Below are 27536 nucleotides of genomic sequence, written 5' to 3'. Positions count from 1 at the left end.
CACCTTTTATTCAGTACTCAGTACATCGGGAGAAACAAATGTAACAAATGACTTGCAGAGAGTTCAGTACATCCACATAAACAAGATGGTAACAGTCCAAGAACAATGAGGAACTGAGTAGATGTTTGTTCCTCCCAGGATGTCTTCAACTGGTGTAATCTTGTCCTGGAGAATCACAGCATCACTGGATCATTGAGGTCTCTGTTGTGACCGGAAGCCAAAATGGAATTATGTCTCGGAATTCTAGTTCTTGGCAGGAGAACTAGGCTAACCAAATGATTTTACCCTAAAATTATGTAGAATTACTCCCAACACCTCAGGTTTTTTGTCATGGTGACAGAAAGCTGACTAACATAATTTTCTTCCCAGTTTCCTCAGCATCCTGTTCTTCTAGTTTCTTTCCTACTCCACCGACCACATTTTAGCTTCTTTCACTCCCTCTTTCTCTTCTACTCAGCCTATCAATCCTGGTTTTCTCTGTGGTTCTATTTCACCATCCATGCTCTCCCACTGATCCTAACCACTAGATCCCCATACATGTGCATCCAGCTCGAATCTCTCCTTTGTGTCCAATGTCACCCTTGGCAGGGACAGAGGCACTGCCAGCTGAACACATCCAAGACTGAGCTCACCATTTCTCATCCATTCTTACTTCTCTTCCAAAGCCCTCCTAGTCAACAGCCAACATCTGTTAACAACAAGAGTCATCTTGGACACCTCTTCTTTACTTCCCATGTCCAAGCCTTCACTAAACCCCATGGTGACTACATTCAAAGCAAATCACAACTCCATCTCTTTCTGTCTCCACGACCACCACGCCAGTCCATTTCCCAGCATCTCATGCCATCTGACAGCTTGTCCTGCATTCATTCTTTTCCCCAGTGTCATCCGCCTGCCTGCTTCAAGTTCCCTAGAGGTTTTCCACTAATTCAAGGAATTACCTTGTCCTCCAAGGCCTGGAGTGACCCATTCTTTCTCCTCCAGCTTCCACTCCAGCCACGTGGACATTTCTTCATTCCCTGCCCCTGCTTTTTGCACTTGTTTCAGCTCTCTCACAGCATCTTTCCCTCTTCTCTTCCATGCTCGGACAGCCTTCTTTATCCCTCAGGAAGAATCATCTTATTCTTCACTCCCACATCACAGCCCTGTTTGGATAGGAACCCTTGGTGTTCAGTTTGTGTTCTCCTTGGGAGCTCTTATAGTGCAACATTAGTTATAGAAGTATTGGTGTCTTCTCCACTAGGCTATGCTTGAGCCCACAGGTCTTGTCTGATGACATGACCTCATGACCTACCTGCTGTGATTTGGGTCCCTGAAAGCCTCACATGTTGAAACTTTGGTCCCTCATGTGATGCCTTTAAGAGGTGAGGCCTAGCGGGAGGTGATTAGGTCCCTGGGTGCTGCCCATGAAAGAACTACTGGAGTTCTCAAAGAACCCAGTTAGTTTCCAGAACTGCCAGTTATTGTACAGAGTGAGCCTGGTCCCTGAATCTCTCTGGAATCTTCTTGTGCCATGGGACTGCTCTCTTCCTTATGCCCTCTTACAGTGATACTGTAACCATGTTGGGACACAGCCATGGGGCCCTCACCAGACACCACATTGATCTTGGAAAAAACACTGAACTAAATAAACCTCTTTTCTGTCTACATTAACCAGCCTCCAGTATGTTGTTACAGCAGTGGAAAATGGACTAACATACTTCCACAGGAAGTATGTGTTCAACTAATATTTTCAATATAGGATCACAAAAGCCATCCCTAAATATGAAAAAAATCTTCTATAGTACTTTAATTTTTTTTAACTCCACAACTTTATAGGAGAAAGGAAACAAACCTTGTAGTCTGTGTCACCCTTTTAAATTTACAATGCCTGTCCGTGCTCAGATAAAGGCTCACGTGTTCTAGCAGTCAGTGCTGCATTATCTTCTGCTATTCTATTGCAACAGAAGGGAGTGCTGGGAAAATGCCCCTTATGGGTCCTGGGCATCCAGTTAAATGCTGCCTTTCACATGGCTTCTCTCCTTTGGTTATGAGACTGCCCCTAACCTTGTTCACTTTAATGGTAGGATAAGTTCTATGGGAGACAATGCAATAGTGCAGACATTTGCTTTAGCACTGAATTCTAGATCTGAGTCACAGGCCTGCAACTTAGTGTTAGCAATGTAATCTGAGCAGATGGCAGGCTCTCTGTGGGGATGTGGGCCAGCCTGTGCTCCCAGAGCCGAGACAGCACCTTGAGTCCCCTGGGAGGCAGCTCTTGGGCCCCCTGGCCTTGGCTATTTTTGTGCAAAGCCAGCATCTGTTGGCAAAACTGTCCCCTGCTATGGAATGAATGTCGCATCCCCCCACCATCTTGTGCATTGAAACTTCAGTCCCACCAGGAGATTTTCTTAGTCTAATTTGTGCTGCTATCATGGAACACCTGAGGCTGAAGATGTACAGAAACAGATTTATTTCCTGCAGTTCCAAAGGCTGGGAAGTCCAAGGTCCAGGCCTCTAATCGTCGAGGGGGTTACCTGGGGCTGCAGCCCATGGCAGAGAAGGGGATGGGGTTTTTATCAGCAGGCACTCCTACAATAACTAGCTCACCCCAGGGACAGTAGCCTCAGCCAGTTCATGGGGTTAGAGTGCTCATGACCTAATCATCTCTCAGGGTCACACTGGGGATTGCATTTCTAGCATGCAAACTTTAGGGGACATGTTGCAGTCAGAGCAGATGGTCTTAGGAGGGGGGTCTGGGGGGAATTAAGTTTAGATGCAGTTGTGAGGAAGGAATTGGTGCTTTTGTAAGACAAGGAAGTGAGACCAGATCCTGCCCTACCCCATGCAGGGAGAAGGTGCCCATCTAACAGGCCAGGAGCTCCTCCTCCCCAGGGACCAGCCCCACCCCATCCTTGATGTTGGACTCCCAGCCTCCAGAACTTGAGAAATAAATGTCTGCTGTGGTCTTTTGTTCAGCGCCAAAGCCAATTAGACATCCCTGGTTCCTCCTCCTGTAAGTCCGCCCTGTATCCTCCCGAGGCAAAGGACTGTCCACTTCCTCCCTGGGCACAGGTGGGAAAGAAATAGCTGTTGACTTTTGTTTCACTCCTGTCTGGGGACACTGTCTGTGTAAGCACACATCACATAAAAATAATTTGCCCTTGATCTCACTCTGTAAAGTAGCAAGTTAATCTTTAACTACAGAAAGCAGTCTCATAAACTGACCTCTTCTGCCCAGACCCAGGCTGCAGTCACACTTCTGGGCATTTTGAGGGTCCTCGCCTTACACTGGTGCCTGCTATTAACCAACTCACTCCCTTTTCTCAGCCCCTAAAGTTGTTTCTGAGTTTTTATTACTACAGTTAGCAGATAGTTTTATACTAATTCCTTTCTTCTGACTTTTAGACTTTTCCTCTGAGTTTTCTGGTTAGAGATTTGGAGTTGTCTTGCTTTTATGAGAAAGGTCACACTGCTTTGCAAAAGCTGCAAATACAAAGGCCCAGCGCTGCAGGACTGCTCTCCCCACCCCATTTTATCAGTTCTCCTTAACTGAACTAGTTTAATAGACAATAATAGATCCTCAGATTTATTTGACTATTTGTTTCTCTCTATGCTGTGCTGTTTACGTTGTAATGAACAAAATGCCAGCGCTCAGAAATCCCTCCCTGACAGTTCTGCATCAATCAAAAACCTCCAACTGAGGTATGTGGTTTCACCACGCAATGTGAAGGTGAAAGTTGTGCGTTTTTCCTATCAGCTGTACTGTACTTTAAGGGATTTATGGGGACAGATGGTGAAACAGAAGCAAACAATGGAACAGATAAGGAAGGAAGCGCTCCCTGGTCCAACATAGGTCTCCTGGTCACTGTGTTAGTCCCAGGCCACCTAGTGGACTCACAGGGAAGAGGGCCCTGTGGGGAGGGGAGGAAAGCATCTCCTAGGCCACGCACATGGGCACCTTCCAGGACACCCCACTCTAAATTCTGTGCCCCCCCAGGAGGGACAGCTGCAGTGTCCCCAACTCCCAGGTGTTCTGTTGTTTCACATTTCCAGGGGCTTTGTCCTAGTGCGGGCAGGTGGGGGCCAGCAGGGAATGGGAAACAATTGTTCCTTCTTCCTACACCGGACCACACGGGGGACTCCCCTGAAGGCACAAGGTTGCTGTGCAACTGAGAATGGAGAAGGCTCCACTGAGGTCGTGGGGTTTGTCTTTCATCAGGGCTCATTTATGATTTTCTTTAAACAAAACAATACATGTTTTTTATACAAACGTGTTTTTATAAGCAAAAAACAGTCTGTTCACACCCCTATGCACTTGAAGGCCTGGAAGGAAACACTGCTTTGAGTTTGCCCAGTGTAATTCCAAGTGGTAGATTTTTTAACTGAACCTCATAGGTTGAGAAGATTTCATCAGTGAAGGAATGGTAAATATGGCAGGATCCTTCAGAGTGGAAAGGGTTGACATTTTAACTTTCTGACACAATTGTCCCTCAGCATTTACAGGCAAGTGGCTCCAAGAACCCCCTTATATACCAAAATCCCAGATGAGGAGTCCTTTATATGAAGCAGTGTGTGGTATTTGTGTAAAACCCAGGCACATTGTCCCATATGTCATCTCTAGAGGACTGATAATACCCAAGACAACAGGAATGCCATGCAAATATTGGTTCTCCTATACTGTTTGAGAATGATGATAAGAAAATATCCTTTCCATATCCAGTGTAAATATTTCCCGTCAGTACTTTTTTTCCCCAGTACTGGGAATCAAACTCAGGACCTTGTGCTTGCCAGGCAGGTGTGGCGCCACTGAGCTACATCCTGGAGCCCTACCTCCCTAATACATTTGATCCCCACTTGGTTAGATCCATGGATATAGAACTTGCTAATATGAAGGCTGAGTGTGTTCCAAGGTTTCTTGAGTTTCTAGAATTCCTGGTAATTAAATAAGAGATGGAGAAAGAGAGGAAAAAGACTTAGTTAATTCATTCCAGATACCTGGCTTCTTTCTGACTTATTTTTTCTTTTCTGGGTTGACCACAAAGTGAACCCAAGACTATGAATCATAAGGCTTCACCTCATGAATGTTCTATTTCAAGACCCTTAACTTTCAAAACTTTTCATGTTGCATTCAGATCCTCAGGAACTCAATATTTCCCTGTTCTCTGGGTCCTTGCAGGGCAGGGCTGTGTTTGAAATTGCAGGGGCCGTGCACTGTGCATAGTGTGCTGAACTCCCAGTTCAGTCAGCAGCAGCCTGGTTCTTTCATTTTTTTAGTACCAAGGATCGAACTCAGGACCTTGCACTTGCAAGGCAGGCAGCAGCACCACTGAGCTAAATCCCCAGCCCAGTAGCCTGGTTCTTTGCAGACCTCCCAGACAAGCCAGACTTACCTCTAGAGCACTTAACCATTCATGCTGTAAATGGCTGCTAATTATCTGGCTCTGTGAAGATCATAAAACTCAAGAACCTCACCAGGGTAGGCTCAGTGCCTGGGATCTCAAATACCTGCAGGGTGAACATGTGACTAACCACCATGGTCCTACATGAATTTTCTGTTGTGGGGTGGCTGCAGATCTGAGATTAGACCTCAGCTCAGAGACAACCAGTCCTTGTCCCTACACAGGAAGCTGAGCTATTCCTCCCTCATTGAGGGAGAGCCAACTCATTCATCCAGGAGGACAGACGGGCTCTCTGGGATTCAACTGCTTAGAGTGGGGGACACATCCTCCTGACCCTTTTCCTGTGACCTCTTTCCTGGCCAGGGGTGACTGACAGTCAACACAGGCCACAAAATCATCCTTAGCCCATGTCCAAAATTACCACTCCCTGGTCTGTGCCTGCCACCCCACCCGGGCCCCTCCCAGGGAGCCAGCCCATTGCATGGGATGTAGGAAGCCCAGCCCTAGCTCTCTGCCCGGGTCCCGGTTCCCTTCCCCAACTCTTCAGCCCCTTACTGTCCTGTTCAGCCTCTTCACGCTGGCCTTGAAGGCTCTGTTTTCATCACAGGAGGCCAGGTGCCCTGACAGGAATACACGGCCCCCAAACCTTGGTGCCACAACATAGCAACAGTTTATTTCTTGTTGGTACCACATGTCCAGTGTGGGTTGGTGGGAAACTTCTACAATCACTAGGTACCCAGGTTGGTGCAGGCTCCTCTCCACTGGCAGTTCCATGGGGTCGCTAAGACCCAGAGGAAGCAACATGGCGAACTATGTGCCAACTTAGGACACTGCTGCTCACATTTCACTGCCAAAGCCAAGCAGCTATGCCTAATTGCATTGGGTGCTGGAAAGTGCAGTCCCAACACATACCAGAAGGCAAAGAGAACAAGAATATTTAAGGATGGCTTTTGTGACTTCCGGGCTCTCCTCCATCAACCATGTGCTTGCCCTTGTGGGTCAGCCGTGCTGACCTTGGCATCCTTCCGGATCCCACTCCGCTCCACTTGCTCCTTCTGTGTTAACACACCCACGGTTGCAAGAGAAAGGATCTCTCTGGCTGAGGAAACCAACCACTACTTCCTGCCAGAGGAAGGAACTGGTCATCATTTACGAGAGACCAAAGTCTATTGTTAAACACAGCTCCCAGGGAATTCCCAAGCTACCGCTTGTGCCAGTAGTTTTCATTCAGCCAGCCAAGTAGTTTCAGGGAGATTTCTTAAGGCTCTGGGCCTGTACAGAATCTCACAAAGCCTGGCCATGAAAGAACTCTGAGGGAACACACAAGCCGGCCTATCCCACAGGGTCCCCAGCAAGTCGCCTCTCCCTCACTGTCTCAGAGCCTGCAGATGTTGATGCACCTGGAAGAAGGCGTACACAGGGACAGTTTCTATCTAAATGTCCCCCAAAGCCGCATGTGTTCCTGGTGGGGCTTTGGAGAGGTGATGCATTATGGGGGCTTAGAGGTGACTTCCCGCGAGGAGGTGGGGCCTGATCAGAAGAGCTGGGTCTCTGTGAGTGTGGTTTGGAAGGGTTTATCTCTTCCCCTGTCCTCACTTCACTCTCTCTGTTTCCCCACTGGTATACCATTTACCACTTCTGCTCCACCCTACCTTGGATCCAGTCAACTGTGGACTGAAGTGTCCATAAACTATGAGCCAAAATACACCTTTTCTCCTTTCATTTTCAGGTTTGAATATTGTGACTCAGCGACCAAAAAAACAGTAAGACACATTGGATCAGCCTGAGCTCAGGACCAGATGGAGAGGTATTAGTCCATTCTCTTTTCACAGGTGGAAAAGTTGTGTCTGGGAACCATGGCACTCCCACCCCAAGGCAGGATCAACAGGAGGAAAAATACGTACTCACAGCAAACCAAGACCTTTCTATGAGATGCTGATTAGTGACATGGCTAACGTTCTTGGTATGGGTTTGAGTCTCTGTCTGGACTTAGTATAGACTCTCTTGGTAAGTTACCAGTACCTGGAACCCAAAGAAATGAGAGAACCTTCGAGATCAGGTAGCTATTTAGCTGCAGAGTGGAAACCTGACCCCTGGCCCTCTGATTCCCATCCCTCACCTTTATTGGGTGTCCTTTCATTAGAGTAAGGCTCCAAATGTGCTGGGCAGAGTTGTGCCAAGACTTCTATAAGCTTTCTGGAATATTCTTAGTCAACCAACCAATTGGGACCTATCCATTAGCTAAAGTCCACAGAGTCTTATTTAAAATGAACACCAAATGATTTAACACTATTTATGCCAAATGGAGCTGTGTATTAGTCAGCTTTCCTGTTGCTGGGACACAATATGTGACTTCGACAACTTAAAGCAGGAGAGCATTAATGTGGCTCACAGTTTTAGGGGATTCAGTCCATGGTAATATGACTCTAAGGCAGTAACAACATGGTGGAAGGATGTGGCCGAACAAAACCACTTAGTTCATGGTAGCTGGGAATCAGCAGGGGAATAGGGACAGAAAAAAAGGAAAGAGGGACCCAGATATAGTTCCCAAGGCCACACTTCCATGACCCACTCAGACACACATTGTGCTCCACCAATCCCCCAGGTGGCTCCCAAGCCACTCTGGTGGACAGAATCAAACTTAACTGTCACGGGCTGCTTAGGTTGACATCTGCCTTAGTGACTTGGTCAGCTATGACAGAATGCCATGCCTGGTTGCCCTAATCAACAGCCATTTACTGCCTACATTTTTGGAGACTGTAAGTCCAAGTCAGGGTGCTGGCTGATTTGGTTCCTGGTGAGGGTTCTCTTCCAGCTGCAGACTTCTCACTCTGTCCTACATGGGTGAGCATGAGCCCTGGTCTCTTTCTCTAACCCCATCATGTATGCCCCCCAATACTTAATCACACCATCCACCTGGGATAGGGCTTCAACAGATGAATTTGAAGGATGATGCGTGTTTAATCCTCAGCAACATCATCAGCCCCTGTGTGAGATGTGGTTCCAGACTCTTGAAAGATGTGCTATTCCAACACGGCACTGCTGGAGAGGACCTTGAGGATCTCCCACTCTAGCTTTCTCCTTCCAAGTACATTCGTCCATTTAATTAAAACATCAGTCGCACTGGTCATGTGAAGGTCATTTACCGTACACTTACTTCAGGGGCCACATAGCAAGCTCGAGAGTGGCAGGGGCCTGGTCAGGCTGGACACTCCTCATACAGCACATGAACATTTATATTCAGAAAGACAGTGGCCACATGCATTGGTATTTAGGTCCCAACTTGTCTTCAAGGGACTGCTGTGGTTTGTTAATCACGTGTAATTTAAGGCAACCAAATTTATACCCATTTGGTGCACAGCTGTGTTTTCAAATCTGTGAACCTGATGACCCCTGAGAATAAACCCCTGGATTCCAGTTTGAGAAATTCTTTGTTTGTTGTTGTTATTGTTTTTGTTTTTGTTTGGTACTGGGGATCGAACTTGGGACCTTGCACTTGCAAGGCAGGTGTCAGAACCACTGAGCTAAATCCCTGGCCCTGAGAAATTCTTAATATCTCCAAGTAACAGCTGTCCCAGTAACACAGAGAGATGAGGATGGTAACTGCAACCTTGGTTCCCTAGACAATCCTGAATATGCACAGCAAGTGTGTTTTGGATGACTGTTCTAATAATAATAACAGCACAGTTGACCCTCTGTGCCTGCAACCTCCTCGATGAACCAAAGATCAAAAGTACTTGGAAAACAACTGCCTCTGTACTGAACTTGCATGGACTTTTTTCTTGTCTTTGCTCCCTAAACAACACACTATGACAGATAGCATTTGCATTGTGTTAGGGATTATAAGTCGTCTAGAGGTGACTTTGGGTATGTGCAGAGATGTGCGTAGGTTCTATGCAAGTACAGCATTTTATATAAGGGACTTGATCGTTTTCAGATTTTGCATACTTAGGGTCCCAGAACCCATCCCACACATATACCCAAGTGCTGTAGTTTGGATCCAGAATGTCCCTCAAAAGTCTACTCATTCAAATCTTGGTCTCTAGCTTGACACTATGGGGAGGTAGTGTAAACCTTAAGAGGTGAAGCCTGTTGGGAGGTCCTCAGTCATCGCGGTGTGTTCTCAAGGAGACTATGGGACCTGCTTCTCTTCTGCTCTCTCTTTCACTTCCTGGCTGTGAGGTACGTGTCTTCTCTTACCCTCATGAGCTACCATGAGCCCAACCCAACAGGGCCAACCAATCAAACACTGAAACTTCTAAAATTCCAAGCAATCGCTTCTCAGCCTTTTGGCTAAGATCAAGTGTAAAATTCCAAGCAAGATGAACCTTTCCTCTGTATAAACTGATTATCTCAGGCATTTGTTACATACAGTAACTGAAAGCTGACTAACACACTAGGGAAGGCTGTAATAATAGCAATAAAAGTAACAAATAACATTTGTGTCCATTCCCCTTTTTCTGAGTTCCCATAGCTGATCCTAGAGGATTAAGAGCACACTTGGCCCAGGTTTTATGTGGCTCCTTGAAAAATCATGAAGTGGGGTCCAGTTTTCTAACCTACTCCTATGCTTCTCAAACTTCTTGGCCTCTCTCCATAGGATTACCGACAAGCTCAAGAACCTTAGTGTGCATGTCTTCTATCTGTTGGTATTTACTGGTAGAAGTGAGAGTTTTAAAGATTATTTTTATTAATTCACTTTAAAAAATAATAGATCCATTAGTTAATAATAGATCCATTAGTTATGAAAAAAAGCTGTATTGATAAAAACTTTGACAGGAATAGTAGACTTGTTTTACAGTTTTGTGAATCTGTTTCATGTCTGGCTTAACAGAAGGCAGCTGGGTCCTCATGGAGGCTTCTGCACTGAGCTAGTGTTGGGACGCACACTGTGTGCCATGTAGTTCACGTCATTGCATACTTGGGAGGGACAAACCAGGGAACATGTAGAGAACAACATCAGGTGAAGATACTTTCAACCTCGTGGTGCCCTGAGGGTTGAAGGGATGCTCAGAGTCCCACACACCTTGAGAGCCAGTGGCCAACAAGCTGTCTCTTCAAGTGTCCTTTTCTTCCCTTTACCATTCCCCCACACCCTGGAGCTGTGCTGGGATCCCCCTGTGCACCCCGACCCACCAGCTCCCCACCAGCCAGCTTCGCCATGCTTCCCCACTTCTCTGCCCTCCACGCCCTTTCAGTTGTGCACATCTGAGCTTTTTCTTTGGGCCTCTGGGGCTCCTCCTGTCCCCACATGGTCACCCACACAGAGACTCCTGAGCCTGCCTCCGAATCCTTCACCACATCCGGCCACCTCTCCAGTGCTATCATCTTCACCTGAGCTCTCTTCTGTGTTGCAAAAAATCCAAGCATTGGGTGGAAAAGGCAGTTTTTAGCTAGCCACAGTGCACACATCTGTAATCCTAACACTCTGGGAGGCTGAGGCAGAAGGACTACAAGTTTGAGCCCAGCCTGGGCAATGTAGCAATTTAGTCAGACTTTGTCTCAAAATAAAAAATAGAAAAAAAAAGGGCAGAGGTTGTGGCTCAGTGCAAAGGCCCTGGGTTCAGTTCCCAGTACCACAGCCAAAAATGGGCAGCTTTTTAGTTTAAAAAGGGAGAGCAGAGTTAGAGAAGCTGAGAGCAGCCAAAGAGCAAATTCTCTTCTGGGAGGGAAAGAACAGAACAACTGAATCATCTGCTCTCTGTCACAAGGCTGAGCCCTAAGCCGGTTTAACCCTAATAAAACACTGGTTTCTCAAAGGCTTCCTCCCGAGGCCCCACCATATCCTAGGGTGCCATCACTGTTTCCATGTTGCTCCTACCTGCTCCCACCCCAGCAGGATTGCCTGTCACACAGTGCATGCCATTCCTTAAGGCCATTGTGGAGGTGTTAAATAGCAAGCAACCCCATGAATGTGAGATACATGGAGTTTCTTCCATAGTAATCCCACTACCTCCTCACTCCCCTGGGTCCCACTTGCAGCCCATGGCATATGGGACCCGTGTGTGATTTACCATTGCATCCATGCATGGTGCCCAGCTCATGCCCAGGGATTAGTAGTGCAAAGTGTGATGAAAACATATGGTGAATATTGAAATCTTGAAAAATTATTACAGTTAAAGACTGTAATAAGACTTTTATTCCCTTCAAAAATTTCCCTCTTGCTTTGAACACACTTATCCCGTTGTTCTTGAGACTTTCTGCAGCAGCTCTGGAAGTTCTCTTTCCTGAGTGTCTTTATGAGCTGTGACAAAAAACACAGTGAATGCTGCTGCTGAGCACCATCCAACAGAAAGACAGGCTTGTAAAAACATGATGCTGCGTCCTCATCTTCCTTATTCACTGGGCCTGGACATGGCACTATGATATTCCTGGCTCTTTCCCAAATCAAAATGACCACAACAGGCATTTGTTTTGAATCAACTCAGGACATTGAGGCAGCCATGAATGCATAACTTTTAGGCCCACATGAAAGAGGACCTCTGTGGCAAGAATGATGGGATATGTGCTTGGAGCAGAGGGAGGACTTGGGGGGATTCATGGCAATGTGTCTTTCGTTGTGAGGAGTTTTTAAAAATTTAGACATTCACCTCGTTTTTCTCATACCTCGGGTATTTAATGGTGAGGAACTCAGTGTCCCGGGCTTGGTGTCCGTGTGGCCTCTGGTTATTGATCTCTGGCAGCTTCCTAGTGTTTCCTTCAGCTGCTTCTGTGGCCTGAATGTCCCCCAAAAGCCTGCATGTTGGAAACTTAATTCCCAAATGTGTTGTTGGGAGTTAATTACGGTGGGATGAGGTCGGGAGTCCAGGGCCCCATGACAACATTATCGGCTTTGTAAGAAGACGGAGGGAGACCTGAGCCTCATTGGACAGTGGCTCCGTGCTCCAGGACTCCCTGGCTGGATAAACCTCTGCTCTTTAAACCTGACAACTCTCAAGCATTTCCTTACAGCAATAGAAAGTGGGCTAAGACAGTCTCCCACCACAAGATTAAAATGAAATGCTTTAACTTCTGTCCCCTATGTTTGCTCAGCCACAGTCTGAGCCCCCTGCTGAAGTGAGAGTGCTGCCAGGCTCCTCCTTGCTGCTTCTGGGGCTGAGCTCCCTGAGGGCATCTGTCTGTCCCTATAAACAGCTCCTGCCCATGACAACATCTCAGTGCCCTTCTCCCGTTCCCAATTCTTCCTCTGTGTGTGTAAAAGAAACCAGGGCGGTAGGTTGGATGGGGACCCTGTCCAGGATCCCAACTCCGTGGAGGGCAATGATGACCCTGTGCCATCAGAGGCAGGTGCAAGGTGCAGGACAGTGGCTGGGCCCCATCTCCCCTCTCCATGTGGCTTCCCTCTGTCATGGTCCTTGGGTTGCCAGGACTCTGGAGTCGTCTGTGGCCTCCTCTCATTCTCCTCCACTTCTCTTTCTTTCTTTTCTTTCCATCTCTTATCATGCAGAGGGTTGGGGAGTGTTAGAAACCTTGGGAGGGGGATGATGTGATGATGACGTCATACCCCTGAACACAGAGTTCCTTGATACATCACCTCACTCATGGAACTCATCCAACTCAGGGGCTGGGGCCTTGCTTGCTGGCTGAGCCTGTGTGAGGCTCTGGGTTCCATCCTGAGGCTCTGGGTTCCACTTCTCCATCACTTTCGTGTCCCCTCACCTAGGAAGGAGATCTTTTTATCATTTTACAGATAAACAGATTCCTTAAGAATTTCAGCAGTTTGCTCAGAATTATACAATGGTAATTCATGCTACAACTAGACGTGTGATGCTTCTCAATGTTTAGCATCACACCCTGGACTCTCAGTTTACCAAAGAATGAAAACAGTGACGAGTTGTACATCCAGGGTCATACATCTTCACCTGCTCAGGCACATGCCTAGAGTTTAAGCTGTTGACATAGAAATTATTTGTCCCACTCACCTGGCCTCTCACTTCCCTGAAGCACAGAGCTCAAGTCCCTTGAGAGCTGCACATTTGTGCAGCTCAAGGCCTTTGCACATGCTGCCCTTTCTGTCTGGACTCTCCACACTTCTTTGTGCTCTGGCTAGATGCTGCTTGGCCTACTTCAGCCTAGTCTCCCTTTGTCCTGAGAGCCTTCCTGAGACTACTTCATCTGCAGCCCATGCCACAGGAGGCTCTGACAATCTGTGTGCTTGACTGTCCTTCCTCCCCAAAGTGAGCTCCTTAAGGGTGAGGCTGGCTACATAGTACCAGGCAGACCCTGGAAGGTGCTGAATAAATGTTTGTTGAAGACCGAAAAAAACCCAGAAACTCCACCTAGAAACTTGAATTTTGTGTTTCCCAAAGGGATCATGTCTTGCACCTTTTGCTTTAGCATAGCAGTTTCTATTTCATGACGTAGCAGTAGTGTTTTTGTTTGGATTCTCCCAGAAGCCATCACTTGAACTTCCTGACTTTGTTGGCCCTGACACATCAGATTCGGCCCATCATCAAGATGCCTGCTGCATTAGATTTCCTCTGTGAGGAAGAAAAACAAAACAAAACAAAAGTCTCCATTTATCACAAATGCCAGCACAGGAAAGCTGAAACAATGGCCCCCAAACTCAGCTCCCGAGTTGCTAAACACTATTTATTTCATATTAAGGAAGAGAGTCCCTGAAGTCCAACCAAGGCCTCTCTTCCTCCTAGAGAGCCATCGAGGGGCAGACCATTCACAGTGCAGGATGGTGGCCAAGGGACTTTGGAGCAGCCACAGGCTGGTCATAGAAAGAGGGGCTGTCCGGGCCCTGGTGGGGAGTGGATCTGTATTGTTTTGAGTGTGGGATGACAACTACTATGAGTCACAGCATCTTGGTATTGCAGTAGGGAAAAAGGCAGCTAGGGAAAAACGAGGTCCCCAAATGGTGACATGACTCCGGCAGGCTAATAAGCAAGGGTCCTGTGTTAAACACTGATGAGATCCTCCTGGACTATGAAACCTAGAAATGTGACAAGCAAGATGATATAACCAGGGCCACCAAACCTCTACTCCTACCCCTCTAGCAAGGTCTTTGTGCTGCTTGTGCTGATGGTTTTACAAAGTTACAATTACCGGTGCTTGTAAAAGTATACTTGCTACATGCCCAGAGTTTCTACAGGCCCACTTCTAGCCAAACTTTCCTGCTTGTAACCCCATAGGGGACCTCAGCTTGGCCCAGAGTGGCCTGAAATATGGTCATTTCTGTGCATAAAAACCCCTAGACAAAGAATCATGGTGGAAACCCATTTTCAGGTTCCCTCCTGCTTTTGGGAGCTTTCCTCTAACAAACTTTCTTCCTACTTATCTCCAGTGTCCTCCCATTCTTTCTTTTGCATTGTGAGACATTGAACTCAGAATTCCAGTAACTCTGGGACAGTGCACTCGTTCAAAAGCTATGAAATCACCAGGTGTTCTGAGGAACCTGGGAGCCCATTGCATCCCACACAAACAGAGCAACTGCGCATTCTCACCCTGGGCCATCCTCTGACAATTGAGGAGGAGGAAGATTTAGAAGAGGAGGAGGGCCCTGCCTCCCTTGACAGTGACCTTCTACCATGCTGCCTGTACTACCAGGTTCACGGTTGAAACCTGGTTGCATGAGAAACTTACAAATACTTTCTTTCCTTCTTTGAGATTAATTTAATATTTTTACCATTCTATTTCTTTAAACCTTCTAATAGTATGGAAGTAATATCTTAAGTTTCTATGTTATTAGTGGTTTTTCTAGAAATGACAGCATACATCTTAATCTTTCAACATCTAATCAGTACATTTAGCATACTCTTGGGTAACTGAAGACTGCAGAAGCATTCCACTGCATGCACCTTTCTGCCCACTTACATAGAAGTGTCACTTTTTGGGGGGTGGGGGGGTACTGGGGATTGAACTCAGGACCTTGCGCTGTCGAGGAAGGCAGCAGAACCACTGAGCTAGAACCCCCCGGCAATGTCACTTATTTTAATTCTGTCCTTGTACTCTACTCCCAGAAGTCTGATTTTCATTTTACATATTCTTTCTCCATCTGCTTTTGCTTTTCCCCCCTCTTTTATCCTTGTGCTCCTATGTGGTGTCACTTTCCTTCCACCTGCAAACCATTCTTTAGAATTCTCCTAACTGGTAACCTGCTTTTGGAAAACTCAGTTTTTGTTTCTAAACATGTCTTTATCTTTCCCCCACTTTTTGGAAAGATGTTTGCATCAGATTTAGAATTCCGGGTTGGACTTTGCTTCCTTCTGCACATTGTTGATATTGTTCCACCATCTTCTGTCTTCCGTTACTGGTGCTGAAGAGTCAATGTCATTCACTCTGTGGTTTCTTTAAAGGTAATCTGTCTTTGTTTCTCCCTTGCCTTTTGAACAATTTGACTCACTTGTAGTGTTATTTATTTTCACTATAACAGGTTTTGGTGTCAATTTATTCTACTTTATCCTGCTTGGGATTTTTGGATTTCTTTCTTTCTTCCTTCTTTCTCTCTTTCTTTCTTTTCAGTACTAGGCATTGAACCAAGGGGCTTGCACATGCTAGGCACGTACATTACCACTGAATTCTGTCCTTAGTCATTTTTATTTTATTTTTGAGGCAGGGTCTTGCTAAGTAGCCAAGGCTGGCCTTGACCTTGTGATATTCCTGCCTTGGCATCCCAAGAAACTGGAATCACAGGCATGTGTCACCATGCCCAGCTCCTTGTTTGATTTCTTAAACCAGTAGATTAAAATCTTGCATCATTTATGAAGAATTTTCAGTCATTATCCTTATATATTTATTCTATCTCATTCTTTCTTCTTTCCTTCTTAAAGTACTATCAAATAGACATTAAACCGTCTCTCCAAGTCTTTAAATCTTTTTTCTTGTATTTTCTCTTCTTCTGTTTAATTCATTGTTTTTATTTCAATTATTTTATTATTCATTTCTAAAAGTTCTGTTTATTACTCAAATCATCTGCATCACATTTTATAGCTCCTTATTTCCTACAGATATGAAACTTATGATTTTATACATTTCCCATTTTTTAAAAGCACACCAAGTATTGCTGTTTTATATTTTATGTCAGATTCCTAATTATCTGAAGTCCTTGTGTTCAGTTTTCTAATCCACATTTCACTGGTTCTGCTCAAGCTGTCCACTTTCCCTGCATGCTTGTTTACTTTGGCTATGTGCTGGCCACTGTCCTTGAAAAATTATCTTTGAAGTTTTATCCACCCTAGGATGAAGCTGCTTTCTTCTGGAGAGAATCTGTGCTCCTTTTCTCCAGTAGTCTTGTTACTGGCCCAGGAGTTTCACTTGGAAACTTGAGGTTTTTATGGATCACCCAGGAGATGTCGTTTTGGTCTGCAAATCTTCACAAAGACTGGCTTATAATCCCAGAGAGAAATTTTTATTCCCATGCCCTATTTAGCATTGATTCACTTCTCCTTGAAGTCTTTTTGATGGAGGTTTACTTAAGGAAAAGTTTTTTGTCAGTTGCATCTTTATGGAGATAGTCTGTAAGACCAAGTCCTCTGGGATTGGTCTCTGGGTGTTGATTTTTTCTGGTTGTTGTTCCATGAGGCCAAAACTTCAAGCTCAGTTCTTCCCAGATTGGCATATGCCTCCAAGACACAAGGAACATCAGAACCTCACTTCTTAATCTAGGTTTCCACTTAGATTTCTTGTTTTGTGGTATTTTTTACTGTTTTATCAGCTCTTGCTGATTTTAATATTTTTTGAAAAATATTTGTATATTATTTTTTGTTGATTTTTCAGCAAAAAAAAAATCTTTTTTTTTTGTACTGGGGATCGAACTCGGGACCTTCCGCTTTCAAGGCAAGTGCCAGAACCACTGAGCTAAATCCCCAGCCCAAAAATATCATTTTGAATAAACTAGCCCAACATGTTACCAGAAATAGAAGTCTTTTGTTTCTTTCTTTCTTCCTTTCTTTCTCTTTCTTTCTTTCTTTCTTTTTCCTTCTGTCTTTCTTTCTTTCTTTCTCTCTTTCATGCCTTACCCCTTCTCTTTCTGTCTTTCTTTTTGTGGTGCTGGGGATTGAACCCAGGGCTGCCACTAAACTACATCCTCAAATCTTGTTTTACTATTTATTTTGAGACAGAGTCTTGCTAAATTGTCTTGAACATGAGACCCTCCTCCCTCAGTCTCTTGAGTAGCTAGGGTTATAGCTGTGTGCCACTATACTTGGTGAGAATTGTGTTTTAAAAGTACTTCCTAACATTGTTATTTTTTAACTATGGCCTTTGGTCCACTTTATAGTTAAGGTCATTGCAAATGTAATTTAGTTTAAATTTACTGTCTTAGTACTTGCTTCATCTTTGCCCTGCCTGTTTTTTATGTTCCTTCCTTTTCTACTTTTGTTGCCTCTTTGTGATTTATTATTTTTCCTTCTGTCAGTTTGAGAAGTGTTCAGATTTTGGTCATTTTTTCAGTGATTGTTCTATAAATTACATGTAGCCTTTGATTTATCAGAATCTGATAAGTGGTACTTTTAGCCTTTCTGAACAATAAAAGGATCTTGAGAACTTGGCCCCACTTGCCCTCCTCCCAACACATATATTCTAGATGCCAGGGGTCATAATCCTCTCTGTACACTTTTGAATTTATGCTGCTTGATGCCATCAATTTTCACTTAGCCCAGCCAGTGTATTTACCATTTTCACAGAGCTTTCATTTCTGCATCTTTGCTATTTGTTTGGCACAAATTTCTTTCTCTCTAATGAGTGCTTTGAAATTTTCCTTAGTGTAATATGCTACAGGGACAATCTATTTTTCTCTGAAAATTTCTTATTTCCTAAATCCTTGTCCTTAAGGTGGGCCTAGAGTTTTTTTGATGCTGGTGTTGATCCAAGATCTTGAGCATGCTTTTATGACAGTTCTAAATTTTGAGATTGATCTTTTCATCTCAAAAAGCTGAAACTGTATCCATTAAACAGCTGTTTATTCTCTCTTTCCTTTATCTCCTGACATCTACCATTCTACTTTCTGTCTTTATGAATTTGACTCTGCTAGATACCTCAGATAAGTGGAACCACATGATATCTGTCATTTCGTGACCAGCTTATTTCATTCAGCTTAATGTCTTTGTGGTTCCATTCTATGTAAAACCCACATTTTGCTGGTCCATTCAGCAGTCAGTGGACACAGGGTTACATCCGTATTTTAGCTATTGTGAATAATGCTGCTGTGAACATGGGTGTAGACATCTCTTTGAGAACCCGCTCTCAGTTCTTTTTGTGTACCTACCAAGAGGAGGAGTGGCTGGATCATACAGTAATTCCATTGTTAATTTGGGGGGAGAACCATCCTACTGTTTTTTTTTCTCCAGTGTCTGGATCAACTTATGTTTCCATTAACAGTGCACAAGGGTTCCAAGTCTCTGCATCCTCATTAGCTTTTACTATTTTCTGCTTTTAATAGTAGTTCTCCTAACAGATATGAGGTGGTACCTGGTAATTTTTTATTATGTGCTTGACATCGCACTTGAGAAATCATTTGTAGACATATATGACACTTACAATATTACCTTTTCCAAACGATTTGCATTTGTTTCTGTCGGGTACGTGGCCGTACTAGCAACAATATCCAGTGAATCTATCTTCAGGGCTAGTGATTTTCTGAGTTACCAGGACTGAAAATCTGTTCATAGACCATGCTAGGGCTGATTTCCTTTTGTTTTGCTCTTGCCTCTCAGGATCAAGTCTTGGTGGTCTCTGCCTGAGGTAGGGATCCATTTAACACAGCACCCAAACCTAGCTGACTCTGCACTTTGACTTCTGGACTCCATCTTCACGAGATTCCCAGATACTCAGCCCAACAAACACCCAGACATAAATATGACTGCAAATCCATGGCTTGCTGCTGTGGTTTGAAGGGTCTCCCCACAATCCAGGTGTTACCAAAGTTGGACATTTCAGAGGCGTGTAGGCCACGAGGGCTCCTTCCTCACAAATAAGACTGGAGCTCCTATAAAGAGGATGTCCACATGTCATTCAGGGACCCGCCCATCAGCCTTCCACTCTGCGAGATCACAGCTCCTCACTCCAAGGACACAGCAGCAAGTGGCCACCTTGGAAGCAGCACACAGAAGCCCTCACCAGATAACTAAGCTTGCTGGTGTCTTGATTTTGGACTTTCCAGCCTCCAGAGCTGTGAGGAAATAAATTTTTGCTCTTTATAAGTCTAGGTATTTTGTTATAGCACCACAAAGTGAACTTGGATACCTACCCCTCTACATCTTGGCCTGATACCATTTGATTGTCACATTAATTCTTGGATGTTCTTCAGTTTTCTTTAAAAATTATTTTTTATACATTTTTTTAGTTGTCTTGAGTAGGTAGGTTGGTCTAATTCACCTAGTTTTATCAACTGTATTGTAATGGTTTATTTTTCTTTTCTCACCAGATGTAAAGCTTCTTAAAGTCAAGGACTATGCTGTATTCATTTTTATATCCTCAGAGCCTCAGACTTACTGTGAATACCTGACATATTTTTTAGCTCAAGTATTAGTTGGTGAATGGATTCTTACAGTGGCTAACTCTTCCGATCTGGGAAAAGGTATCAGAAGAACACTTGTGTAATGTCAAAATTAAGTCTGTACAATATAGCAAAAGTGGGTTTTAGGGATACAGTCAAGGTCAGGCACGAAAATGGCTGTGCAAGGAGTACTCATGTAGGGCAAATAAAAAAATATCAATCCATGGGCAAACAGGAAGAAGGCATAGACTGTAAGTAGGAAGGTGTAGATAACATTGGGGAGCTTTCAAATTTCAATGACAAGATTTTATTGAATGTGATTTCTTTTCTTTTAAAAATGCTCAAGAGATGTGGAAGGAAGAGGGAGAGAGGGGAGGGGAAGGAAAAGTATTGAGATCATTATGTACTGCAAACATGTACCAATAAATTTTTAAAAATATTATGTAATCATTATTACAATATTGCTTATGAGATGTAAAACAGTTAAGAAAAGTGCCCTCCTGGGGAATTAGCCCGGTGGTCCCTGCCTCGAAAGTGCAAGGTCCCGAGTTCGATTCCCGGTACAAAAAAAAGAATATAACAACAATTTAAAAACAAGAAAAGAAAAATGCCCTCATTGATTCCTGGCTGCACAACATTCACCTGATGAACCACATCAGACTTATGGGTGCCCACGACCTGACAGAGCACAGCCTTCAGGAATCAAGGAGGTAGAGGTCAGAATTCAGCACCCAGCCTGGCCACTAAGTGATGGTGGACATTGTCCTCCTTGCTTGTAAATGGGAGGTGACTAGCTCCTCTTCAGGGCTGATGAGAAGGTGATGAGGCTTGTGACAGCTACAACCAGGTGCCAACCACAGGCAGGTGCTCAGTGCTTGTGGACACTGACCATCCTTGGCCTGAGGTGTAGAGTTCAGCCCAGAGCTGAGCAGGCAGCTGCTATGAGAGCTCAACGCCGCTCAGACACAGGCATTTAATATATTTACTGCTTCTTTCCTCTGGGGATTAAAGAAAAGTGTGGTAACTTCTTGGCTTCTGTTCCCAGGGAATATTCAGTTGGGGTCTCCAATCTTCCAGCTGACTCTTGCTTTTCTTATTCCCTTTGCCAACCCATCCTGTACCCTTCCTAAATCAGTACCCACATATCATTGATTCATTATTGTCAGGAGCAAGTCTACATAATTTTGGAGAGAAATCATTTCACAATTAAATCATGATTAGGCCTAGTTCTCCTGCCTACAGGCCATCTATGGCATGTCAAAACATAACTCTATTTTGGCCTCAGGTCACATCTAAAACCTCAATGGTCCGGTGTTGCTGTGATGCTCCAGGCCAAGATTACACCAGCCAAAGACATTCTGGGAGGAACAAAATCTTCGTCTGCATAGTTCTTCATTGTTCTAGGATTTTCACAGTTGCTGCCACCTCTGCTCCCTGAGTGACCTTTTACATTTGTTACTCTCCTGATGTACTGAGCTCTCTGCCCTGAGTCATCTGTTACATTTGTTTCTCCCGGTACTGAATAAAGGTCTGGCAAGCTCTGGGACTTTCGTCTTTGCTGCCCAGAGTAGTACTGATCAGGCCCAAAGCTTAGCTTCTTCTCTTAGTCTCATTTTTTCTATCTTTTCTGTCTAATAAACTAATTTGCCTTGTGCTGTTGTGGCTCGCAGGAGACTAGGACTTCCTGCAGATGTTCCAGTAATGTCCCCTTTCCCTGTTCCCTACACATTATCTGAATTATTGATTTAAACTTAATTATTTAACTTAATAATTATTAATTACTCAGTTATTCCAAACACCTAGATGTCATTTTTTGCATTGAACTGAGTGTTTCCCCAGTTGGCTCCCAGTGCCTCAAATAAGGTAATTCACATTTTTCTACCTGAAAATGATCTAATGTTTTTCTAGATAAAGATGACTAGTTCCCATCTTATTGTCAAGATAGGGCCTATCTCTATCTTTGGTAAATGGGAGAAATTTAATCCATGTCAGGGATATGAAATGGCTGTTTTATTAATATAAATAAAGAAAGCCTCCCTGTGAATAAGTGTCAGATTCTGCCTGGTGAGATTAAGACATGGTCCCAGCAGAATCACAAAGGGGTTGTATTAGATTTTTATGTCTGCTAACATCTCCAAATGAGGCTGAAGCAGAATATTCAATGTCAGTGCTTGCTTTGGTAGCACATATACTAGAATATTCAATGTCATGCCTCCCCACCGAGCAGCTCCAGAAACAACAGACTAACTTCCCGGAAGCTTCCTGAGCCTGGAAACACCTCTATTTCCTCTGCCTGCCCGAATTTAATCTGAAATGCCTGCCAGAACTTGGACCCTTCAGTGGTAAAAATCTTTTAGCTCCCTTCAGGCCTCAGAGACCAGGAAGGCAAATTCCCTGTGTGAAGCAACTGGCAGAGGAGGCTAAAAACAAAAGGGAAAAAAGCCAATGAGAGCAGCACCCCCAACCTACTGATTGATATCTCAGAGAGCAAAAGAATTAACGATAGAGCATTTGGACACAAGTCCTCTGAGGGGTATCAAACAGGAAGGAATCAGGGAGATGATTGTTTTGAGAAAATGTGTTTGAAGTATAACGTTGCAAAGGCTGAAAGCGCGACTGTCATAGGAAATACAGGTTTATCTCACACACGAATGAGAGGTTCAGCAGGGCATCAAAGCTGCTTCAGAGAAGAAAGTAAAAAATTGAGCTAGTCAAGAAAGGCAAGTGGAAATGATTTAGCTAAGAGTATTCCTTTTCTAGGGCAGCCATAACAAAGCACTACAAACACAAAACACAACATTGTTTTCTCACCATCCTGGCAAAGCCTGAGACCCAGTGTGGGCAGGCTGGTTCCTTCTGTGTGTCCCCTGGGCTTGCAGATGGTGCCCCCAGAGAGTTCCCTCTGGCGGTGTCTTGGATTAGGGATCACCCCAATGACATCATTTTAACTTAATTACCCCTGTGAAGGGCCCTGTTCCAAATGTACTCTGAGGAACTCGGGGTCAGGATGTCAACATATGGATTTTGGAGGGCAGGACACAATTCCGGCCATAACCCAAAGTGGTCTGGCTAATGGTCTAACACAGCAGGAAAACTATAGGCTTTGGGGGTGCCTTTTTTATACCAGATAGAAATCATTTGTGAATTTACTGGCTACAGTGAAGAATCTCAGAAACATTCAGTGGTCATTCATAACGGGAACAAAGGCTCATATTCTAAAGCATTGTGCAGCCCTGGGACAGGCCTGCTCCACAGTGCCTCCAAAGGATTTGGAAGGAAATGGAGCCCCTTTTACCATATTTCCAACATTTGCATCTTTCCTTTACATGTACAACAAATACAACCAAACTGTAAAAACAAAAAGTTATTATACTCTTGAATCTCACTGAGTGGAGTTTCTCCAAGAGTAGATCATCTGCAAAATCTGTTTATTAACATTGAAACTATTTTACTGCCTCTCTTGATTTACATACAGATTGGAGAGTCACAACAAATCTCATAATAAATTAGTTTTTCTTCATTAGTCACAGGTTCAAACTAAACATTGCACGGTATAAAAATAGATTTGAGATACTGATATTAATTACTTTCCGTAGACACTTAAATTTAACAAGGGCTCTTTTCACATGAACAATCAAGACACCTATTAAAAATGGTTCTGCCTTTCATGACAGTAGATTCAACCAAACCCCCACTTCTTAACACTATCTTATCTACTAACACAGTGCTGGCCTCAGGTGACCTTTGTGGGACCTTATAGTCTGGAAGGAACTCTCCTGCCACTCACCCCCAAAGTATGCAAGATGAATGACATGTTTTTGTTTTTTTCTATGGAAGAAAATATTCTACAATCCATTTTGGAAAATTTCAGTCACATGCTTTATTTTCCCCCTTCCATAATAATAGTTTTAGTATTGTTATTATAAATGCAATATACATTTTATATTAAACAAGCAGGAAATCATATTCCTTCTCCCCATTGCAGGGAATAGAGTAATGAATAAAATTCTGCAAAGTTTTCTACAGACGTGATTTTCTCAGTACATTTTCCTAGAAATGGAATTGTTAGAGAGCGCACACGTTTAAATTCTCAATTGCTGCCCTCAAATTGCTCCACAGAAAGGGTCCTCCTTCTCCTGTCACACAGGTTTTAATCCCTTCCCATTTCCCCATATTCCAGTTTCCACTAAGTGTTTGGGGTTTGTTTTTAAAGCCACATTGGCTGTTGCTGATCTAATCAGTGATTTTTCTCATTTTTATTTTAGTTTTTAATTTCTTTGATTATTAGTAGAGTTGTTAATCTTTTCCACATGCTTCATTAAATCTTCTGAATTGGTTAATTGTACTCTTTGTGCCCTTTTTCTATTAGGGTGCTTGGTTGTTTTCTTATTGATTCTTAAGAGTCCTTCCTATAGGAAGGATTATAATTTGGAATAAACTATTTTGGTTAGATGTTTTGCAAATATTCCTTCTTGCTTTTCTGTTGATTTTGAGATAGGCGACTAGGGCATGGCAAAACTGGCTGGGGAAGTAGGTGTGACCTGTTAATTACAAGACCTCAGGCACCTGGGCAGAATAGTGGTCACATCCCTGCTCATGGACGTCTTGCAAGAACTCAAGCAGGTTTTCTGTGGCCTAGATCTGACCACAGCCTGAGGTGTGAGAGCCCAGAACCGCCTCTCAGGATCTGGATGTAGAAGTTCTTGTGGGTTTCCTCCAGATTTTGGACAGCATGAAAGGACACAGACGTCAGGAAGACCTGTGGTTGTGGCTTTCCTCCTGATAGCTTGCTCTCATTTCTCCAGGGTGTACTTTTATCTTGCTTTTTCCTCTTTTACTCTGCCCAAGCTTGCTCTGCAGAGCCAGTTTCTCCCTCACTCTTCCCTTTTACTTTTGCAAATAAACTTTACCACTGCTTTTTGCTCATTGTGTTCAAGATGAGAAGCACCTAGAATCCAACTCAAGAAAGAAAGGCAAACAGCCCAGAACCCAATAACATTTAATTGGTGAGCCACTTTTAGAAGGAGCTACCCGATAACAATTGTTTTATTTATTATTTCCATGAATTTTGCTACATATAAGTTCTATTTTTATATACAGCAATCTTTTAAACTTCTTTTTTTTTTTTTGGTACCAGGGATTGAACTAAATTAAACTTTTTTGATTCTGGTAGCAAGCTAAAGTAATTACATATTTAAGAATAATTTCTTAGAAGATAAGGACCTATATTTCATCTTTATATTGTGCAGGATGGGGAATTATTCAATAGCAACAAATTTATGTAAAGGAAACTCAATTGCATAGTAATGAACAATGTCATGTTGAAAAAAATAACTTTACAAGAAAAAAACAGAAGACTGAGTAATTTCCAGGACCACATTTAAAGAAGAAGTAAAAGAATTATATATTATGCAGTGGGTGATGCAAACAACAGTTAGTTCTGTTGGATTTTCTGCTAGTGTAACTGAGCTTGAAAAACTTGAAGCCCCTTGAAAAGAAAGGCTTGGGAAAGTAGGCTAATTTCGTTTAAAAATGCATGAAGCTCTTTGATAATAGGGTGCATTTGGGGAAATGCCAGGAATTGAGATCTAGCCACAGGAACAAAGCTAAAGTATTTTATGTCGTCAAATGAAATAAAAACTTTAAAAGGATAATTTCAGCAAGTTTATGGCTATTTTCTAAGAGATCGTTTGCAGCCACAGATCTGCAGCTGTGACCAGAAATTATTTGGGTTCTCTCAGCATGGGCTGAGAAGACAAAGGACATTTCTGAGTAAAAACAAACCCAAGTTTACAGCCAAGAATAATGTAAGAGAAACTTTAGCCATTAAAAAAATAGCAATATGGCTTTTAAAGGAGTGTGAAATGAAGTGTGGGTTTATAGTCTTTTTAAAAATTCAATAGCACTGAAAAGATAAAATACATTGTCACTATTTTATTTTTGGTTTTTTGAGACAGAGTCTTGCTAGGGAATTTAAACTGGAATTGAACTTCTTGTAGCCCAGGCTGGACTTGAACTCAAAGCAGTCCTCCTGCCTCTGCCTCCTAAGTGCTGAGATTACAGGTGTGTACCACCACACCTGGCTACACATGGTCACAATTTTTGCCACATTCTCCAAGAGCCATTTTACTGCAGGTACTTCAAATGACAAGAGTTTAGATGTCTAGCTCCTCTCCCAGCCTCACACTGTGGGCTTGGTGGATTCCAGCTTTACCTGCCCCATGGCCAAGCTAGGAAGCTTTTCATTATCTTGGGTTCTTTTTATTCAAATGATGGACAGATGACATTTCTTCAGAGGAGCTTTGCCATCCCATGGTGAAATTTCCTTGCTCCTTTAATCATGACTCTCCAAGGAAGGTGTTTATCTGAACTTGAGCTTGCCGTGGCTGCTTTAGGTTTATTGGTCCATGTGGATTCTGGTGTGGAGTAGAAGCTCAGATGACTCTGGTTAAGTTCAATCCAGACAGGCTTGTCACCCCTGTGGTGCATTCTCTATACTAGAAATTGGTCTGGGTTCTATTTGATCGTTGCTGTGCCTTAATCCTTCAAGATTCCATTGCCAGAACTTTTATGATGATTCCTCTCTGGCCCAGGAATTCATGAGGCTTTTTGCAGCTGTTGGAAACTGCCTACAAAATTCTAAACTGGAATTCGTCTCTGTAAATGAATAGGCCACTGTGATCACTTTTTATTACCAAGTCAAAGAGCCACCTCTGCTGAAAGGCATTTTGTAACCTTTGGGAACAAGATTCCTGAAAGCCATTTTCATGCATCTGTAAGTGATAAAAGGAGAGTGTACATTGCTCTTTTCAAAAAGAGAGAATTCTTCTTTGGAGTCTATCAGCAGAAGTCATGTTCACATTATTTCCCACAGTCCCTTTCAAACACTTCTGTGCTACAATACTGAAGTCATGTCATTTGAGATAAGTTTGAAAAGAATCTCTTGAGCCTGGGAGGCTATTGCTGTCTGCTACCTCCCAAGAAAACGTGTCTAATTCCAAGATGAGAAGCAGGTGGTCTGGCTCATGGACATGTGGACAGGAAGCCAGGCTTACAGTCAGGGTCATTGGAAAGCTGGGTAGTCAGGTTCATGTAGTTCCTGAGGAACGGTCACCACACTGTGCACCATTTTATTCCAGAACATTACTCATGAGCCCCTCGACGCTTACTGTTTGGGCAGTGTGCACCAGTCTCCCTCAAACAGAGGTTGCCTGTTCCCCTTTCCTTGGAGAGGGACCTCATAGCATGGAGCTGTGAGCACAGATGAAATATTTGGGAGAGACAGCAAGAAGGAGGCTAGGTTTCCATTGCCCAGTGGCTACAAATGAAGCCAAAGATCTAGGAAGTGTCACCAGACAGGGTCCCAGGAGGTCCCTAAACCCACCCTAACTGGAGAATTAAACTTTGGGTTCCAGATGCCTGCCGTGGAAAAAGAACTTTCAGGATGCATCAGTAAGAGGCATAAAGGGATCTAATAGGCAGAAATTTAAAAGTACACACTCAGCTGGACGTGGTGGTGCACACCTTAATCCTAGCTGAGGCCGGAGGATCACCATGAGTTTGAGGCCAGCCTGAAGCACATAGTGGGACTTTGTCTCAAAAAACCAAATAAAAAGTGCATACTCAAAGAAATGGAGTGCCAGCCTTCAAGAGAGAGAGGCCCTTGTGATTTGGAGCTGATTGTATTTATGCGGACATGGGATGTCTTCAGG

This window comes from Heterocephalus glaber, unplaced genomic scaffold (genome assembly GCF_053883595.1).
Source record: "Heterocephalus glaber isolate CG9 unplaced genomic scaffold, H.glaber_assembly_v1.0 deba00000470, whole genome shotgun sequence".
In the NCBI taxonomy this organism is placed as follows: Eukaryota; Metazoa; Chordata; class Mammalia; order Rodentia; family Bathyergidae; genus Heterocephalus; species Heterocephalus glaber.
Note: the sequence above shows the minus strand (reverse complement) of the source record.